Genomic DNA, 21,795 nt, shown 5'->3' with positions numbered 1-21,795 from the left:
TCTCAGAAGCCTTGCAGGACGTCCTCAGAGTTAACAGTTCTGGGCTATTTTGGACCAAGGGGAGTGCCCCCCGAAGGAAAGATGCCCTCATGCAGAACAGCCAGCAGCTCCCTGTCCTGTGCACTGGTGGGGTTGGCTGGAACACCTCTGTGGAGCTCGGCTGCAGCAGTAGCACATGGGAAGAGAGGTGTCTCACAGGTAGGAAGGGCCCAGGCTATTTAGGGCTTTCTATGTCATTACCACACCTTGAACTCCGCCTGTAAACCAACAGGCAGCCAAGGATGAACACAGAGCATGGTTACAACTTCCTAGTCAGCGAGAATGATAGAAAGACATCTTGGCTTTGCTGAGCAATAACCATCTCACAATAACTGGGGATCTACCCAGATTCCGCTCCTGGGAGACACCTCCAGGGGGTGGAACAGATACAATCTTTGTCATAACTTTTGGTTGCTTCCCTCAACCCAACCACATAACCTTTGTCTTCTCTGGACTGAGTCTCAGCCAGTCCATTCACTTCCATGCCCCAACCGCTCCTGGAAAGGGCACACTGTAGAGACTTGGGAGTGCATCAATTACACAAGGTAACTCCGAGCCCAGTGGCGGTTGGAGTGGTACACAAGGAAGCGTGTATTTACCATAACCTGTTGCTAACGAGCATCATGATCTATTTCTGGATGTCCCAGCTCCCAGGCTGACCTGAAAGACAACGTTTGGACCAAGGTCATCCCAGATGAGCCCCATCCAACAGGGTAAGGCAGATCAGAGAAAGCAAATGTTAAGTACAGGGCAGTGAGCATGATTAGCAGGTGAGAGGCAGCAGACGGCAGGCCAGGCAGCAGAGCCTGATCGATGGCAGAAGTAGAGGCTGGAATATCTGGAGCCTAGAGGAGCCGGCCCTGTATGTCTGGGGAAGTGCCATGGTGGCTGCAATCAGAGGTGTGCGTGAAGCATGTGTCGACATACCAGCCCAGAGCTAGCTTTGATCCAGCTAGAGTGAGTACCAATAGCAGTGAGGCCACGGCAGCCCAGGCTAGCTGCCTGAGTAATTACCCGGGTTTTACACCAGCTTAGGCAGCCCGTGCTGCTGCAGCTTCCCTGCTATCGGTACTTGCGCTAGCTGGACTAAAGCTAATTCAGGGGTATCTACACGTGCTACAATCACACGTCTGACACAGCAGTGCTGGGAGGGGGAGTCCAGAGGGGCAGTCACCTAAAAAGCCATATGAGCTCTGGGAGTTCCTGAGGAGGACCTAGAATAATCTGATTAGACACCACCGGGAAGCATCTCGGTCACCCCGAAGGAAGGCCAGCCAGCCCTGCAGACATGAGAAGCAGCCAGTGTCCTGGGACAGGCACCCTCCTCCAGGGTCCCCAAAGGGCTCCAAGCACATGCCTCCACATTGCTGGCAGAGCCATGGGAAAGGCAGATCAGTTATTGAGAAGACAGGGATCTGATACAAGGTGCGAGTCAGCTGGGTCAGGTTCCCCATGCACACAGGACAAAGGGCTGAAACCCAGGCCCAGAGCAGAGGCCAAAGGGCAAGAGGCTGTCAAAGGAGTTTCACGTGGGAACCACAGGTGCTGAGTGACCTGGCAGGTAAGCTGGGGGCACAGTCTCACTGCCATCTATAGGAAAGACGCTGCCAAGGGGAATTATGGGTCCTTGATGTGGCCAACAAGTAGGGAGGCAACACTAATGTGACCAGAGATGGGGTCAAACCTAGGCCTGGGAGACCAAGGGCCTAAATAACCATCTTCTTCCAAGGGACTGGTAGACTTGAACCAGCTTGAAGGACTTTGCATTGTCCTAGAAGGCTGCCCGTAGGGGCCTAGTTAGGAATTACTCTACTTTTTTTGGTATTTAAGACATGAACATAAGAACATAAGAACGACCACACTGGGTCAGACCAATGGTCCATCTTGCCCAGTATCCTGTCTCCAGCAGTGGCCAGTGCTAGAGCTTCAGGGAGATGTACAGAACAGGGAAATTTAGAAGAGATCCACCCCTTTGTTCCCCTCCCAGCTTCTGGCAATCAAAGATATAAGAACATGAGGCTACATCACTGACCATCTTGGCTATTAGCCATGGACCTATCCTCAATTAAGTTATCCAGTTCTTTTTTGAACCCAGTTATACTTTTGGGCATCATAACATCCCCTGGCAATGAGTTCCACAGGTTGACCATGCGTTGTGTGAAGTAATACTTCCATACTGCTGCCTATTAATTTCATTGGGTGAGACGTGGTTCTTATGTTATGTGAAGGGGTAAATCACCTTTCCCTATTCGCTTTCTCCGCACGATTCATGATTTTATAGACTTCTATCATATCCCCCCTTAGTTGTCTCTTTTCTACGTTGAACAGTCCCAGTCTTTTTAATTCTCTTCTCGTATGGAAGCTGTTCAATACCCTCATCATTTTTTTGTCCTTTTCTGCATCTTTTTCCAATTCTAATATATCTTTTTAGAGATAGGGTGACCAGAACTGCACGCAGTATTCAAGGTGTGAGCACACCATGGGTTTACATAATGGCATTATGATATTTCTGTCTTATTATCTTGCCCTTTCCTAATGATTCCCAACATTCTGTTCGCTTTTTTAACTGCCGCTGCACATTGAGTGAATGTTTTCAGAGAACTATCCACAATGACTCCAAGATCTCTTTCTTGAGTAATAACAGCTAAGTTAGACCCCATCATTTTCTATATATACAGTAGTTGGGATTAGGTTTTCCAGTGTCAAGTAACAGAGGGGTAGTCGTGTTAGTCTGAATCTGTAAAAAGCAACAGAGCGTCCTGTGGCACCTTTAAGACTAACAGGCTTCTGTTAATCTTAAAGGTGCCACAGGACCCTCTGTTGCTGTTTCCAGTGTGCGTTATTTTGCATTTATCAACATTGAATTTCATCTGCCATTTTGTTGCCCAGTCACCCAGTTTGGTGAGATTTTCCTGTAACTCTGCACAGTCAGCTTTGGATTTAACTATCTTGAATAATTTTGTATCATCTGCCAACTTTGCCACTTCACTGTTCACTCCCTTTTCCAGATGAACATATTGGACTGCACAGGTCCCAGTATAGATCCTTGAGGACAGGCCCGCCGATAGCCATTCCGGGCCCCAGGGCAGAACAGTCAATTACCCGCCTAGAAAGCAGCTGTCCGGCCCCCTGCCCAGGGAATATCCCCATGGAGGGGTCTCTGAGCCACCCTTCCCACACAGGATCACCTGGTGCAGGGCCAAGCAAGACGACACCCCAGTTAGCTGCAGCAGAGAAGTAAGAGACTATGCAAGGTGGAAGGCAGGAGCACGGCCAGGGGCAGGGAGGAATTCACCTTGGCACTGCATCCACCAGTGCCAAGTGGCTGCAAAAGGGGCCATAAAGCCCCATCCCTCCAAAATACCCCCAGCACAGGGGCCTCTGTGGCAGGTACAGAGCCAGTTATAGAAGCTCTGTGCTTCCCTTACCGGAGCCCAGAGACAAGGGAGCAGGACCAGGGTGTTCCGAGGTGGGGCAGGAGGGGAGGTGGTCAGGGTCAGCCTGTGTCCTGGCTATTCCCAGCTGCCTCCAGGCCCACAGGACCACAGCAGCCCTCAGGGCTCCACCCACCAACACTGAGGGCTGAATTGCCGGGAGGCACAGGCATCACCCTTCTGACCTGCACAGAGGGGGTGTGACACCCAAAGGACCCGTGTCCCCAAAAGTGGGTGGATCTGAGTCCCAGAGGCTGTGCTCCCCACCTGCACCATAGCAGGTGCCTGCTGGCGGACTGTGCCCCCCTCTGCTCCCAGCGAGCCATGAATCAGCGACACGGAACAATGACTGGGATAGAGACGGTGGCTGGGCAGGACCAGGGGCCATGCAAGGAACTGGAAAGGAGGATGGCAGGAAATCCTCATCCACACAATGGACAATTAGCCTGGGGAACTCATGGCCACAAGGGCTCCTGGAGGCCAAGTACTTACTAAGCTTCAGCTCAGAGGCCCGTTTCAGCGCTGGGCACACACTGTAGTCAGCAGCACCCTATCTTGTCCTGGTGCCATTACTGCTTCATTTATCAGTTTGTTCCAAACCCTCTTCTACTGACACCTCAATCTGGGCCACAGCTTCCGATTTATTGCTCAGAAACAATAGATCTGGTGTGGGTGTGTCCCCCACATCCTCTGCAGTGGAGACTGAGGTACTTGCTCCCTCTTTAATGCCAGCCCCAGTAAACAACACTCCTTAGTTCATCGAGGGGTGCATGTGAGGGTTTATTGGGAACTGCCTACACAGCAGAGGGCCAACGGTTAATTACCCTCTCTGATACTCCGAAGAGCATAGCTAGATGGCCAGCTAGATCTATGTTATGAACGCTGTATATAAAAGATAGCTAGATCCGTGTATATGGCGACAGTTTGAATAACGAGCACTATCTGCAGGCTCGTATGACTGCAGACATTGCCAAGTCTCATGAATTGCTTGCGGGAGTCGCGATTTCTAGGTAAAATTAGGCCTGACTCATGATAGAACTCTCATAATGTCAGGATTTTTTTTCCAGCCATGGCACATTCTTAAAATGTGTTTCCCGTCAAACAGGGGTTACCCCACCCTAAACAAAGGAATGTGGTTCTCCACCCAGCAGTGACTTCCAGAGACAATGAGAATTCATCTACATGTCAGATAAACAAAGCTATCAGGCTAACAAGTGAGGGGGAGAGACAGCGCTAGCTACACCCCAGCAGGGAGGTAAAGAGGTGGGGGAAGGCCAGACCTCAAATAAGCAATGAAATCAACTGATTGCATACAGTACTACTGTACCATGTAAGGTCTTTGGTGATTAATATCATGGTGAAATGTCTGTATGAAACACGATAGGAGGAATTATGAATACTCATTGATATTATGTTTTAAAGTGTGTGGCCAAACCAAGGAAGGCACGGCAAGCTGTTAGCCCTGGGCAGCTGCTCCCCTGCCAGTCTGGGAAGTGGGAGAGAGGGGACCCCCCCGCAGCCCCCGAGGCCTGGGGAGGGTGAAGAAGGTGAAGCTGCAGGCTGCAGTGGGGCTGAAGTGAGGAGGGTGAAGGCTGATGGGGTTGGGGGCTGTATTGATGGTGGGTTGTGAGCAGATGGGGCTCTGCTGAGAGGGTGAACTGGGGGTTGATGGGGTGGTGATGATGGGGGTTGGGGGACTGAACTGAGGGGGGTTGGGTGGGGAGAGAACTGATGGGAACTGGGGGACAAGGTTAATTGCTGGGCAGAAGAGGGACAGGTGTGGGGGTGAGAGCCCCTGCAGCAAGGCCCAAAATCACCATACCCAGTACATGTGGGGGGAGGGATAGCTCAGTGGTTTGAGCATTGGTCTGCTAAACCCAGGGTTGTGAGCTCAGTTCTTGAGGGGGCCGCTTAAGGATCTGGGGCAAAAATCAATACCTGGTCTTGCTAGTGAAGGCAGGGGGCTGGACTCAATGACCTTTCAAGGTCCTTTCTAGATCTATGAGATAGGTATATCTCCATTTACTATTATGTGGGAGAGTGAGGAGGATTGTCACATGCCCATTCCCTGAGATGGGCAGGGGGAATCCAAACATCAAGCGACTGACCGACAAAACACAATATGAACTTTGTACATGTTGTGATTTTCAGGGCCAATCACATGATTTTGGGGGGTTCGATTGTTGATCTCTTGACGCTGGCAATCCGGTGAATGTGGAGCATTGTTCATAGATGTGTAGGTTCAATAAACTAGCTGTGTGCTGTAAGTGCAACTCTTAGCAATCTAGGGCGGGGGTTTGAAGTGCTGTCCTGGTCAGATAAACAACCCACTCACTGGCCCATCCAGAGGGGTCCAACGCTCTGATCCCTTTCTACCCCCCTCATTTGTCCGTCTCCCTCTGCATTCCCCAGTCCCATGCGTGCACAGGGGCTGGTGGCGCCCGAAGTATCAGCCCTGGGAGTCGGTGGGAGAAGGTTGTCCCAAGCAGAGACCGTGATTACCAGGGTAACACACACCAGTCCAGGGCCCACGGTGCAGCCCAGCCCAGAGGCACTAACACAGCTGGGGGTGGGCAGTGGCGTATTCGGGGAATGCCCCTTTCACTGAGCTTTGAACTCAGCAGGCCAGGCAGAAACACTTTCCCTTCCTTTCAAAGGGGTCCTGTGACAGACGGACTCTTTCCAGGTCCCTGCTCAGAGAGACCCCAGAATAAATATCCCCGCGGCGTGGAAGCTGCTGAGCCACTCGGGGAGTTGCCAGGAGCCGGGCACTGGCTCACACAGGCCATTCACACAGATCCACACTGTTGACAGAGCCAAAAATAACTCCAGCGGCTCCATTTAAAACCCCTCCTGCTCTGAAAGGGGGAGGACAATATCAATATTTATAAACGCTGTGACTTCCGTGACCCGGTGATTTATACGGGAACTGGGCTATCAGGCTCAATTCCTGCAGCCCCCCCCGGTCGCTGGCTATTAATAGCCTCAGTCAGGCTGGCTGCCTCCAGGGGAGGTCTGCTGGGCGTTGGTGGGGATGGGGTTCTGCAGAGACTGTCGCTCGGGGGGCAGCGGGATGTCGCCAACCAACTGGGATTCTGTATTGGGAAGGCAGGCAGGCCCCTCAGCTCGCAGGCGTCTTGCCCGCTGGTCTCTGGGCAGAGGCTGGAAAGAAGGCAGGACGGGGATTGCCGGATGCTCTGCCGCACCCCAGCCTGCAAAATGGAGGTGTTGAGTACACTCCACTCCCATGGGACTGAGCACTGGGCTGGGCCAGGAGGGCAGCTCCTCATATCCTCAGCGCTCCCTCCCACTCCTGAACTGGCTTCGAAGACACTCACATCACAAACATGCGCACCATCCACCGACCAAACCCTCGCTCTGTGTCGCAGCATTTCCCAGAATCCTGGAGCCTTCGTGGGCAGATTCTCGGAGCGATTGAACAGCCGATGGGACTTTTCTCCGCAGGGAGCTGTCTGTTGCTCAGCTCCGGTCGCTGTGTGTGTTTAGTTATTGGTCAGCTGGATCCTTGGCCCTCCCTCTGCACCAGCAGGGCAGCTGGGCCGTCCCCAGCACAGAAGGCATGTCAGGGCGGGGTGGGAGGTGACTGAGCCCAGGTGTTCCTGCCTGCTCGAGCAGCCTCTAGGGCAGTGTTTCCCATACTTTTCCCACTGCACCCTCCTTACCCCTGTCTATCCCCCCGATCTCCGGAGCCACAGTCGGGAGCTGCGGTCGGGAGCGTGGTCGTGGCTCGGGGGAGGGACTCAGACGTGGGTAAAGGGGTTAATGGCTATTAGCCAGGACGGGTAAGGAATGGTGTCCCTAGCCTCTGTTTGTCAGAGGGTGGAGATGGATGGCAGGGGAGGGATCACTTGATCATTACCTGTTAGGTTCACTCCCTCTGGGGCACCTGGCATTGGCCACTGTCGGCAGACAGGATGCTGGGCTAGATGGACCTTTGGTCTGACCCGGTACGGCTGTTCTTATGTTCTTATGTTCTGTTAAGGGCCAGAGCTGTGGCTGGGCCGGGGAACCAGGGGCCGAGGCTGGGGCCGGGAGAGGAGGCCGAGGCTGGGGCCGGGAGAGGGGCTGGGGCCGGGAGAGGAGGCCGAGGCTGGGGGTGGTGCTGGGGCTGGGGCTGGGAACAAAGGTCCGGCTGGGCTGCGGTTGGGGCCAGCATCCAGGCCACAGCCAGGTGTGGAGCCGCGGCCGAGCCGGGAGTCAGGGACCGAAGCCAAGGCTGCAGCCGGGAGCCAGAGCCAGGGCTGGGAGCAGGGTCAGAGCAGAGCTGGGGGCAGAGCAGGGATGGGTGTCGCTCCCTCTCCGCCCCTCATGGGGGCTGGCCTGGGCCCAGCTGCACTCCACCGAACGTTCCTCCTCGCCCCCTAGGGGGGCATGCCCCACGGTTTGGGGACCACTGCTCTAGGGGACTGTTCCTGCCAATGTAATTTAGTTACACTTGAGGCCAGAAGAGCCGTGGCCAGGACTGGGGAAGAACAGCTAAGCCAGACCCAAGGATCTGGCCCCAGGGAAGCAAATGTTGGCTGTGACTATTCACTATTTTCAGTGTGAAATTTCTCACCCAAGTCACAAGTCTCACCCAGCCGCTGGTGCGGTAGCAGTGGCCGGGAGCCCCGGACTCGGAGCTCCGGGGTAGCAGCGGCAGCCTTTGCCTTTGCCCTCTTGAGAGCTGTGATCCATGTAGCAACCTGCCTGGAACTTGGAGGGAGGAGCCCAGGTTGCAGGAGGGCAGAGTTTGGTGGAGGCCCCACAAAGTCAGTCTGTGTGCAATGCTAGCTGCCGTTGCAGCATCTCTGTCAATAGTTCTCTTAATAAAGAGCCAATTTCGTTTTAAAACCATGGAATTGTCTCATGTTATTACCCATGAAACATGGAGGCAGTGGCCAGTCAAGTCAGTAGTGTAGTCAAGGGTAAACTTTAAGAAGTGAGGTTCTTACCCACGAAAGCTTATGCTCCCAGTACTTCTGTTAGTCTCAAAGGTGCCACAGGACCCTCTGTTGCTTTTTAAGGGTAAACTTCTTATTTGGGGAGTTAGGACTTTAGGTTAAGTTAATTTACCCACTTCTTTGTTTTACCATTACAATCCTGAGCCTAGTGAGACCCACAGCCAGGAAGAGAGTGGGCGTAACAGGCAAAAAACGCAGCAGCTAGAAACAGAACAAACAGGCAGTAGGGATGACCCAGACCACCAGGAGCAGACAAAAAAGCCCTGCCCAAGCATGTCTGTGTCTGGCTACAGAGCTGACATTGGGGGATAGAGATGAGAAAATGAAGATAATTTTCTTTTACTGTCCATTGAGAGAAAAGGACAAGAAATGAGTGAGCCGCAGTTGCCAGAATAATGCCCCAAACTCTGGAACCGCTAATAAATGGGTCTGCTGAGAACTGTGACCCCAGATACAATGAGATTGTAGATACAGTTTGGTTTCTCCCCCGCCCAACCCAAGAAGCAGGTATTCTACCAGAATAAAAGGAGGCCAAGTTAGAAACAGATCCCTACGTGCAGCCCAGGGGACGAGTGACAGGCAGAGTTCTACATTACATTAAAGAGATGAGAGCTCTGGCATCCACATGTAACTCTGGAGACACTGAAGATTCTTCAGTAAGAGACAGGCTCATTTGTGGGACCCAAGATTCCAGCTTACAAGTGAGATTGTTGAGAGAAGCAGTTCTAACCCTAAAGAAATGCCTCCGAATAACAACAGCAGCTGAACTGTCCAAGGAAAGGAGCAAACCAATGACATCCATTGGTGCCGAACAAGTTCACAGGGTCCAACTAAAAGAACCCAGGTGGCAGGATAGAGACCGATTGACCAAGAATGTGGGCTTCATGGTCCAAGGTAGGTACTGTGGAAAGTGACAGGAAAGATAGCAAGAAAAATGCCCAGCCTATGTGCGAGGGACGTGGGAAACAGATCCACTTTACATCCCATTGCCATGACTACCTGGAAAGAAAAAAGGAGCAGAACATGCCGTGACTGAGGCTGTAGAGACTTGCACTGAAGAGGAGGGTATCTGCAGTGTAACTTCAACAGATCCAAAGGCTCTCTGTGTACACGCACTGCAGAAGAAGGCTGCCAGCCATTCAACTACTGTTTTTGCAACTCTGTTTTTGGATTGATTGCAGCTGCACTGCGGAACCAGCTCCAATGTAATCCCAGCAACACTGATAAGCAACAATATTAGACTGAAGAAATATGACCACATGCTGGTGATGTACAATAAAACCATTCTGAGGCCGCTGGACAAATACAGAATGTCGATAAGAAACCTATGAAACAAAGAGATGTAATCACTTGGAGCTTAGAGAAGCTGACATACGGGAGAACCAACAGCTGCCGAGTAGCTGCAGTGCAAGCCATAGATTTGATCACAGCTCAACACCAGAATATCCTCAACAAGAGAGAGGAGAGAGAAGAGTCACCGTGGGCCTAGCCCGGCATTCTGCCAGAATAGAAGGACATACTGCAGAGATGGACACCTGGAGGCCAAGCTGCGGTTGGAAACAGACCCCCACGTGCAGCCCAGGAGACGAGTGACACGCAGAGTTCTATTAGCCCTGATGGAGCCGCTGAAGGAACTGGCAAGCCTGACATTCTTATTGTAGGAGAAGGAGATGTCTAGGAAGAGGCAATGCAGGACTCAGAGACGTTAAGAACAGAAGGGACCATCATGATCATGCCAAGCTGCTGCAACTCTGAAACTGTTGCTGGGAGTGGAATATTAGGCTGAATGCAAACGAGCTGAAGCTGAGGAAGACCGTGGTCCCCTGCATCGGACATCTGTTGACTTCACAGGGACTCCGGCCAGATCCTGAGGCACCGGAAGGGGGTATGCTCAGGCAGGAGCTCCTGGCTGGGCTCTTTGGAACAGAACAACGTGCATTCTGAGCACAAGCCATTAGAAAACAGCATGAAGAAGTCTCTACTTTGGTGCACCCAGCAAGTACAACACATCCTTGCGGCTCCAGTGCACCGAGGTGAGGATAAGGCAATGCCCTGAAAAGTCACTGCTGGTGGCAGATACACGGAGCAGGCCAGGCCTTCCTGAGTCCAACACAGAGGGCTCTGCAGGACCAGAGACAGAGTCAATCAACATCCTGCAATACCACTGCATCTCTGCTAGGAGGCTCCAGGAACCCAGCCAAGCCCCACACAGGTTAGGGTGCCACAAGCAGTGAACGATTCACACTTCAGGGCCGGCCAGATCACAAGAAGCAAGTGCCCCAGGAGGTTCCCCCTATGGTCAGGGGAGGGATGAAGTGTGTTGCAAGATGGGGTTTTGTTTCAGGGGGACTGAGCAGTAAGGTGACTAAAGACGGATACATGCCTCACACCTGGGGACAGAGCCTGCCTGCGACCAGCCAGAGAGCGTATCTACTGGCCAAGCATGACCGCCCAATTGAGAGCATATATGGAAGAGTGCAAGGTGTGCCGAGAGTGTAGGGATAGACAACAGAAAACTTTACAGCCCCATGAAATTCCAACCTGATCTGAGAAAAGAGCAGAACAGACCTATTCACTCTTCATGTCAGAACCTATCTGGTCCCAATGCATCATTGCTCCAGCTTCCGGGTGGTGGACTATCTGGAGGACACTCAGGCAAGTTCTGTGACCAGGAAACTGAAGGCACACTTACCTGACACACTCTGCTCAGACAATGGACACAGTGTATGGCAGCAGAATTCAATGATTCTATGGCATATGGGGATCTGAGGAAGTTGTCCCTTGGGTACTCACCAAGCAACAGGAAGGCAGAATCAGTAGTAAAGACAGTCAAGGAAGTGATGGCAAAGGCAAAGTAGACAGGAAGGGATCCCTACCCGGCAATGTTGAACCATCACAGTGCACCAGCAACCAGACAGTAGCCCAGCACAGGGACTGATGGACTTGAGAACCAAGACTCTGCTTCCCAGGAGGGGTCTACCGCAGCCCAGGGGAGGAACAACAGACAGCACAGAGAGGGAGCTAAGAAAACACCACCTACTGCCTGCCACAACAAAGGAGCGAAGGACCTGAGGCCGCTCTGCACTGTAAGCAAGTCGGGTTCCAATCACCAAAGAGCCACACAAAGCAATGGCAAAAAGCAACAGCCCCAGCTGCAGTGGGACACAGGTCAGAAGTGGTAGTGACAGACTCAGGACAGCAATGGAGATGAAACCAAATACAACTGTGGACTAGCGGCAGACAGCCGGCACTGCCGGACAGATGGGGCGATGGCCAGGACCAGGAGGACTTAGAAAGAGCCTCAGCATCAGCTGGCTGACGTAGGACAGTCAAAAGCCACCAGGTAATTGTGTAACCCTTCTGCCAGGTGAAGCCAGCAGCAACAAGGGCCGGGGTCAGGATCTAGGGGTTCCTTTTCAACAATACAACACAAAACTGGCTTGAGCCCCTACCCAGTGACCTGGGACAATTACACACCACCCCCTGGGTGCCTCTCGCAAGCACGGAGTCTGAGTGTAGCAAAAGCCTTTTAATAAAAGGAGGGAATTAACTCAGCATTCATTTGGGAAAACACCGCAACTAGGGTTCATAAACACAAATCATGAGAGAAAGACCCACCCCTAAGTAAGTTGGGCAGTGTCCTTTTCCTCTCAGGGTCTTAAGTCCAGCAACCCAAAAGTCCCTTTAACGTGCCTCTCCCTTCTCTGCACCCCACTCACAGCTGCTGTCCTTGGCCAGTGCAGCCCGACTTCAGAGGTTCATCCACAAAGTTCACCTCCCACCCTGAGTGGAAGGCAGGGAGTATGTGGGCATGTTTAAGGGTTCTAGACACCATTTGACCCTTCCTCTCTCCATGGTATACTAAAAGAGCTAATTTAGACTCAACTGAGAGTCTTGTTACACTATGTCTAAGTATTAGACCTACTTTGGGACAGTGTTTCTATTACAAGAGACTGCACCAGCAGTGAGGCTCCCCCACTAACAGCTGAAATCGCTGAGAGCTGTGTTCAGTGTGTGGGGGTGGGGCGGCCCTGAAGACATCTTGGCGAGCGGGCAGCTGGTGGAGAGGCGTGCCAGGCAGTAGCCAGGCAGGTGTCCATTCAAACGAGATCAGCCTCTGAAGTCAGGGGAGAGCTCATCCAGACTCTGTTTACATATGAGCAACACAAAGGGCCAAGAGGACACCACCCAATAGAATGAAGGCAGCGACTGGGGGGAAGCAAGTCCCTCTCCACACAGTGATAACACAAACAAGAAGTGGGAGACGGGTTCGAAGACCAGGCCACTTAAAGGATTATAAAGCCTAACTGGATGGGCAGCACGGGCCATGTCCCTAGGGTGGTCCTTATACTAGTAACCTCTGGCCTGCCCTCCAGCAAATCAGCAAATGCTGGCACTGCATGGAACTTGGAGAGAGGAGCTCAGATTGCAGAAGGGAAAAGTTTAGAGGAGGCCCCAGGAAGTTGGTCTGTGTGCACATGGCTGGAATGTGAGCTGCAGTTGCAGCATCTCTGTAAATAGTTCTCTTAATAAAGAGCCGGTGGTGTTTTAGAAATGTGGCATCCTCACATGTTATGACGTAGCACATGGTACAAGGAGCAATCCAAGCCAGTTAAGGTCACAAATGACAATAAAGGTAATGGTCCCAGGTCCCTTCGTATGAATATTTGTCCATCCCACCAACTACCTCATAGCTTAGCACTGATTGAAATCTTTGCTCAGCAGAATGCCAGCACTGGAATACCAGGCCTGCTGTGGGACAAGACTGAGGCCCATAAGCACAGCTTGAGAGAGTGGTGGCAGGCAAGAACCCGGGGTGCTGCAGTTTGGGTTTGAGGGGCATTGGACAGATTTGAGGGTGTAGGGAGGCAGAACTAGAGAAAAACAAGTGGTGATGCAGAATTATTACGCATAAGACAAGCTGGCAAAGCAGGGGTAATATGAGCTAGAGCTGAGGTCCGGGATGCAATGCACTCAGCTCTCTGTTCTTAGGAATCATGCTTTGACCCTAAATCAGATCGCTGGGGCTGGAGATGAAAGTGTCACAGACCTGGAAGGGGAGTTTGCTTCTAGTCCATTAGCAGAGGTGTGAGTGAATAAATCTGGATTTTGGTACATGGAGAAGCATAGAACATGCACTTTACTTGGCAACCCAGAGTGTCTCTTTGGGTCCATTTGGAGGGCTTGTTCCTGGCGTTCCACTCCATTAGTAGCTGTGTTATGCCAGCGCATGTAAATAATTATTCTGGCACTGTTTCCCCAATGGAGTGTTGTGAGAATCCTTCTGCGCTGTCGCAGAACTGACCCTAGCTGCCTGCACTGCTCCAAGCCGAGTCTGTTCTCAGAACTGCTGATGTACTAACTCCCCAAGGCTACTGGCTTTGATGCCCCGTGGGAACTGCGCTGAGACGGATTGCTGGGTGTTCTTAGAAAAAGCATATTTCCAAGAGACCAAGCCTAGGGCCTTTTCAGATCTGACCCCCAAGAAACTGATAGTGAAAAAAAAAATCTGAATCTCATGAAACTCCTCCAGCCTTTTTGGCTGAAAAATGGAGACACTTTAAAAACAAACAAACCAGCATCCCTGAGTTGAGATTTTCTTTGCAGGGATTCGCGTAAGAATGAATGCTCATGTCTGCGCCATAAACCCTGGGAAACAGAGAGGTTTACAGTGGAAAGCTGAACTGTAAAAAGGCTGAATGTCCCCCAGAATATGGGGCTGCATAACCCGTGTGGTATAAATGAAACAGACCTCTCACAGTCATAGAAATACCCAATTTGTTCAAACTCCAACAGTGCCCTCCAGCGTTGCAAAAGGGGTATTACAACCTAGAGATGGGAATTGTGGCGGGGCTAGCCGGACCCAGCAGTCACCCAGATCCTCACTTAGCGTATGTATAGGCTTTGAGCTGGTGGCATGACACCCAGCTGGCGGAGACATACCCTCGCTAGCTGTGATCAATCTACTGCACTAAAAATAGCGGTGCATCCACTGTGGCACTAGGGGCTAACCATCCCAAGTACAGACCTAGTGTGTCCAACAGACTCGTACTCAGCTAACCAGCCCTCCCATTTCTTGCTCTGAAGCAGCAACACTATTTTCAGCACACTAGCTCGAGCAGAGCTAGCTCGGGCATCTCCTGAGCTGGGAATTACACGCCCAGCTCCAGTTAGACAAGTCCTTAGTGTAATGATCTGACAGCATGTTGCAGTGACCAAAGCCTCTGCTGGGTGAAAGGTATACCCGTGCCAGTAGTCAAAACAGGAATGCTCTAAAGGCATGAATGTAGAAAGCTCGACACAGCGGGGCCAGCCCGTCATTCAAACATCCTGCATCTGCCCTGCTAAAATCTTGAGACTGGCTTACATGTCAGGAGAGCTCAACAAACATGCATTTGGGGTTTTTTTATTTTCCTTCTGGTTTCTGAGTCTTCAAGGTGCACTTGGGTCTTACCTGAAACCATAAGGGTGCAATGAAAGCTCAAATTCCCACACCACCATATGAGTCCAGGAGCTGGGGCTTCAAGAAAAACACCCAATACTGTGAGACTTGTGTTAAAGTTGCGAGAGAGTGGGTTGTCCCTGAGTGTGAGACAGTCCCCCCAGGAGGTGATCCAGTCTGAAATGATCCTTTTTAAAACACCCAACCTCTGAGGTGGTTCTGTGTTTTAAGTCCCGCTTGTTCAGAGTCTCATTAAAAAATGGACGCAGTTTCAGCTCCCTGGCTTTACGCTTTCTGTGCTTATCAATACCTGAGATTATCTGAACCTCGAGGACCTGGAAAATGGGCCAGGAATCATACAAGATCAGCCATGCCACCCATGCCTGGCCAGAATCCAACAAGACAGGGGCGGGGGTGGGGGGCTGGGGGAGAGCAGGGTCAGCCCCCCAAACCTACTTTCTGAGTCGCCCTGTGGCCTGTAAACATACCGAGTTCTGCAGGCAAAGCCTGCCAGGGCCAGGGTGTCCCTGGGGATGGGTGCTGCCTGCACCTGGGTGTTGGGGGAGGAGGGAGATCCTGAGAGGGAGGGAGAAGGGGAGTCCCAGGAGAATGGGGTAGACCATGACGTGGTGGGGGGACAGGTAATTCCCGAGGAAGGGTGGAGATGCTGAGGTCCCATGTCCGGCTGTGCCAGGCCCAGTGGGGGGTGGGGAGGTGTGTCCCAGGGGAGGGCCCGGCATTAAGCGATGCTGTGGTGGTCAAGAGCCAGTGGGTCACAGCAGGGACCTGGGTCCAGCCCTGCAGGACAGGAGCCACCACCGGAGGGAGATTGTGGGGCAGGCTTAGTGCCCCTAGGAATGTTTCGCCAACCACCTGTGCCCAGCAGCGAGTGAAAAGCGTCCGGGTTAGAGTCTGGTAAGAGCTTAGGCAAAAGGTCTAGTTTCACCACAGCCAGTTCAGACCAATCTGTAGGGCCTGATCCTGCTCCCACCGACGGCAGCAGAATCAGGCTGGGGCACGTGGTGTCCAGCGTGTCTATTTTGTATCCGAAGAAGTGGGCTGTAGTCCACGAAAGCTTATGCTCTAATAAATTTGTTAGTCTCTAAGGTGCCACAAGTACTCCTGTTCTTCTTTTTGCGGATACAGACTAACACGGCTGTTACTCTGAAATCTATTTTGTGTGACACAATAGTGACACCTAGTGGTCAATCTGCAAATACACCCCTATAAATGGCTACGCTGAAAACTGGTCCCCGTTTCTTAGCTGGGTGGCCCGAAAGCTCCCAGCATGGAGCAGCAGGTGAGTCTCTGGCACTGCCAAGCCTGCAAGTTCTAAATCCCTGTGACAGGCCCAAAGGCTCAAGAGAGTGACCTATACCGTGTTTAAAATGTTCTGGTCCTTGTGGGTCTATCTTCTGATGGTCTAACTCTCTGAACTGAGCCCCTGCCCTTGTGTGCGTGTGGATACACAGACTGAAAAGCATGCACCATGCCTCTCTTCCCTCTGGCGGTGAGTGGGGACCTCTGCCCACCTCTTCCTCCTCCCTCAGCATCCTTCTAGGCACTGCCGGCTCCCTCGAAGCAGTGTCCCCTACCTTGCCTGGATATGTTTCCATCTACTTCTTCCAACCACTGTCCCCTGCACCCCTCCCCATGGGCCATTGCCCCTGGCATTCACAGGCACTGCCCCCTATGCAGAATCCAGCAGTTGTAGGGGGCAAAGTGCATCTGGGCTGGCAGAGAGCTACTCTTCTAACATCTGGAGAAGCAGGGAGATTTAGGAATGATAGAGCTAGGAGACTGGATCTGGGAGCAGAGGGAGACTAAGACTTGCTGACTAAGGAGACTGGGACTAGTCTGAGAAATCTGAGGAGTGGAAACTAGGACTGGCTAGGTGAGGAGAATGAGACTGGAAGAGTCAGAACTGGGACAGGGACCGGTTGGAGCTAGTGCATGGGGTCCTGCTGACAAAACAGACTGTGATCATGTAATTAAATACTGTATCATAATGCAGATACACAAGGGGGCAGAATTAGGATCGCACAGGCAACCTTAATTCTGGCATTTCCTAACTTTTCAGTGTTTGACTTTGCAACCTTAGTAATGTTCTTTTAACATAGTTTTATGTAAGAACATAAGAATGGCCATAATGGCTTCCAGTGGTTCTCAAAATAATTTGATTGGGCCCCCCTTATTTGTATCTGTAGTCATTTATGCCCCCACCCCCAAGTACCTACACTGCCGCCCAGCTCTGAAGGCAGAACGGAGAGCAGTGACTGCTGGCTGGGCNCCCAGCTCTGAAGGCAGAGCGGAGAGCAGTGACTGCTGGCTGGGCGCCCAGCTCTGAAGACAGCGCTGCGCCAGTAGCAGCGCAGAAGTAAGGGTGGCAATCTGCCACAAGAGGTTTGGATTGCAGCATCGTCATCTCAAATATCACCTTTCAAAGATAGTGGCAGGGTGTTGGAAAGGAGGGAACTAAGCTCAAAAGAAAGAAGATTAAAGAATGGGAAGTTAAGGGGAAGTTCAGTAGAGAAATTTGTGCCAGCAGCACAGGATAAGTGTTTGTAAATATGTAACCCACACGCCTTCTGGGTGTGGTGTTCTGTCCCATCTAGTGGTACCGAAACCCCTAAAAGAGAGAGATAAAATAAGTCTGCTTTTTAGCTCCAGGGGTCCCTGCTTTGATCCTGCCTGCTGATGACTGGGATCTGTCAGCATTACAAACAGATTTGGCAGCAGCTGATGAATCATAGAATATCAGGGATGGAAGGAACCTTAGGAGATCATCTAGTCCCACCCCCTCCTCAAAGCAGGACCAATCCACAGACAGACTTTTTGCCCCAGATCCCTAAATGGCCCCCTCAAGGATTGAACTCACACCGCTGGATTTAGTAGGCCAATGCACAAAGGACTGAGCTATTCCTCCCCTCCCTCAAACACTATCTGAGAATCTGTATGGATAGAAATTCCATGCATGAATAATAAGAGTATATCAGTAGGAACATACTACCAACCACCTGACCAGGATGGTAACGGTGACGGTGAAATGCTCAGGGAGATTAGAGAGGCTACAAAAAAACGAAAACCCAATAATAATGGGGGATTTCAACTATCCCCATATTGACCAGGAACATGTCACAACAGGACAGGATGCAGGGATAAAATTTCTAGACTCAATTAATAACTGTTTCCTGGAGCAGCTAATCCTGGAACCCACAAGGGGAGAGTCAATTCTTGATTTATTCCTAAGTGCCACACAGGATCTGGATCAAGAGGTGAATATAGCTGACCTGCTGAGTAATAGCGACCAACATGTAGTTAAATATTACATCCTTCTAGGGGGGGAAATACCAAAGAAACCCACCACAGTAGAATTTAACTTAAAAAGAGGAACTATACAAAAATGAGGAGACTAGTTAAATGGCAATTGAAAGGAACAGGCACGAGAGTGAAACGCCTGCAAGCTGCATGGAAACTATTTAAAATACCATAATAGAGGCTCAAACTAAATGCATACCCCAAATAAACAAAACAGTAAAAGGACCAAAAAAGAAAACAATGCCACCATGGCTAAACTGCAGAGTAACAGAGGCTGTTAGAGACAAAAAGGCAAAGTTTAAAACCTGGAAGTCAAATCCTACTGAGGAATACGGAAAGGAATAAAAACTCTGGCAAGTCAAGTGTAAAAGGATAATTAGTCAGGTCAGAAAAGAAGCTGAAGACCACCAACTAACAAAAGACACAAAAATTAACAGTATTTAAAAAAAATTACATCAGAAGCAGGAAGCTGCCAAACAATCAGTGGGGCCACTGGATATTGAGGTGCTAAAGGAGCACTCAGGGAAAACAAGGCCATTGCAGAGAAACGAAATGAATTCTTTGCATCGGTTTTCACCGCAGAGGATGTGAGGAAGATTCCCATATCTAAGCCATTCTTTTTAGGTGACAAATCTGAGGAACTGTCCCAGATTGAGGTGTCAATAGAAGAGGTTCTGGGAAAGTGGATAAATTAAACAGTAATAAGTCACCAGCATTTACGAAATTGCAGAAATACTAATTGTGGTACATAACCTATCGCTTAAATCAGCCTCTGTATTAGATGACTACAGGATAGCTAATGTGACACCAATTTTTAAAAAAGACTCCAGATGCGATGGGTCACTATGTTTCAAACTCATTTTGAACCTGTTACATCCAAAAGGGGCTTCTGGGTGTGAGACAGAAGGTAACCCTGTGTGACCACAACCAGAGCACGTCAGAGACAGCTCAACAAAGTCAAACCATTCCATGGGGATGTTTTGATTAGGTTTGAGGGGAAGACTGTCTCCTGCCCTACTGCTGGAGGGGAATGATCATGTCTCTCGATCTGCTGGCAATGCTCCTACTTATAGAACCCAAAATGCCGTTAGCCTTCTTGGCAGTAAGGGCACACTGTCGACTCATATCCAGCTTCTCGTCCACTGTAATCACTAGGTACTTTTCTGCTGAACTGCTGCCTAGCCACTCGGTCCCTAGTCTGTAGCACTGCATGGGATTCTTCCGTCCGAAGTGCAGGACTCTGCACTTGTCCTTGTTGAACCTCATCGGATTTGTTTTGGCCCAATCCTCTAAGTTGTCTAGGTACCTCTGTATCCTATCCCTACCCTCCAGAGACACTACCACTCCTCCCAGTTTAGTGTCATCTGCAAACTTGCTGAGGGTGCAATCCATGCCATCCTCCAGATCATTAATGAAGATATTGAACAAAACCGGCCCCAGGACCGACCCTTGGGGCACTCTGCTTGATACCGGCTGCCAACTAGACATGGAGCCATTGATCACTACCCGTTGAGTCCGATGATCTAGCCAGCTTTCTGTCCACCTTATAGTCCATTCATCCAGCCCATACTTGTTTAACTTGCTGGCAAGAATACTGTGGGAGACCATAGGGATCACCACTGCACATGAAGGGCAGTTCTTGAACCCCGGTGAGGGTATCACCCAAGAGCGCACTACTGCTAACACTATATTCTAAAACTTTCTTTGTTTACTAACATTAAGTATGTACAACAAACTAGGCTAAGAAAGGATGAATGGGAGGTTGTGAGACTACAACTACACAGAGGTCCAACTCCAGCCAACAGGCAGTGAGAACGAACTGAGGAAGGTTGGGGTAGCACTGCCTCATATTGCCAGCAGGGGAGATACATACACAAGCATGAGCACTGCCCCTCTACGGGTACTGCTAGGCAAAACTATCTGTCTCCGGTGAATGGGGTGGGCACACGCCTACTTGGAATACATGTTTGCATCTACTCGAAGAAAAACTAAGGATGATATTAAACAGCAACTATTAAAGTTAGACTTTTTAAAAATCAGCAGATCTGGATAATTTGCGTCTGAGTTTTAAAAGAGCTGGTTGAGGACCATTAATGCTGATTTTCAATAACTATTGGAACATGGAAGGAGCTCCAGAAGAATGGAAGAAAGCTAATGTTGTGCCACAGTTTAAAAAGGGACTCAGGTAATGATAAGCCTGTCAGCCTGACATCAATCCCAGGCAAAATAATGGAATGGGTGTGTAGCAGGGTGGTCACCTGCTCCTGCCCTGAGGGGTTTAAGACAGCCCTGGGAGAGGGCTATTGCAGGAGAAAGCAGCTACGAGGCTGATTGGGGAAGCAGCCGCAGCTGGGCCACGCCCCAATCAGGCCTCAGCTGGCCCTATATAAGAGGCTGGGAGCCAGGAGCTCAGCAGACTCCCTCTAGCTTCTGAGACGGACCGACTGACCTACCTACCTACCTGGCTGTAGGGATCTGAGCAGCACCCCAGATAACGGGGCACCGGGTCCGGGAGGGACACGGGGGCCAAGTGGTAGCAGGACACTGGCCTGCAGAGGGCACTCCGGAGGCTGGATGAGCTAATTCCTGGAAGAGACCAGCAGCAGGTGCCACAGGGGTGAGTCCCGCATCGCTACAGGCTGATACAGGGCTTGATTAATAAAAAATTAAAGGAGGGTAATATAATTAATGCCAATCAACATGAGTTTATGGAAAATAGATCTCGTCAAACTAAGTTGATATCATTGTTTGATGAGATTACAAGTTGTGTCGATAAAGAAAATAGTGCTGATATAATATACTTAGACTTCAGTAAAGCAATTAAGTTGACCCTACATAATATTTTGATTAAAAGACTAGAATGATATAAAGTCAACATTGCACACATTAAATGGATTAAAAACTAGTTAAATGACAGGTCTCAAAATGTAACTGTAAATGGGGAATCATCCCTGAGCAGATGTGTTTCTAGTGGGATCCTGCAGCAATCAGTTCTTGGCCCTACACTGTTTAACTGTATTTGCACTGTATTTTTATCAATGACCCGGAAATAAATATAAAATCATCACTGATAAAGTTTGCAGATGATACATAGATTGGGGGACTGGTACATAATGAAGAGGACAGGTCACTGACACAGCGGAATATGTATCATTTGGTAAGATGGACGCAGGCAAACAATATGTGTTTTAATACAGCCAAATGTAAGGTCTAGAAACACAGAATGTAGGCCATACTCACAGGATGAGGGCTTGGGGGTCATGGTGGAGCTCCCAGTGTTACACGGAGGCCAAAAGGGCTAATGTGATCCTTGGATATATCTGGCACTGGTGCAACCGCTGCTGGAATTCTGTGACCAGTTCTGGTTGACAAATTGGAGAGGGTTCAGAGAAGAGCCACAAGAATGATTAAAGAAATGGAAAACATGCCTTATAGAAAGAAGAACAGGAGTACTTGTGGCACCTTAGAGACTAACAAATTTATTAGAGCATAAGCTTTCGTGGACTACAGCCCGAAGAAGTGGGCTGTAGTCCACGAAAGCTTATGCTCTAATAAATTTGTTAGTCTCTAAGGTGCCACAAGTACTCCTGTTCTTCTT

Source organism: Trachemys scripta, chromosome 19 (genome assembly GCF_013100865.1).
Source record: "Trachemys scripta elegans isolate TJP31775 chromosome 19, CAS_Tse_1.0, whole genome shotgun sequence".
Classification (NCBI taxonomy): Eukaryota; Metazoa; Chordata; order Testudines; family Emydidae; genus Trachemys; species Trachemys scripta.
This window is presented reverse-complemented; position numbering follows the sequence as displayed.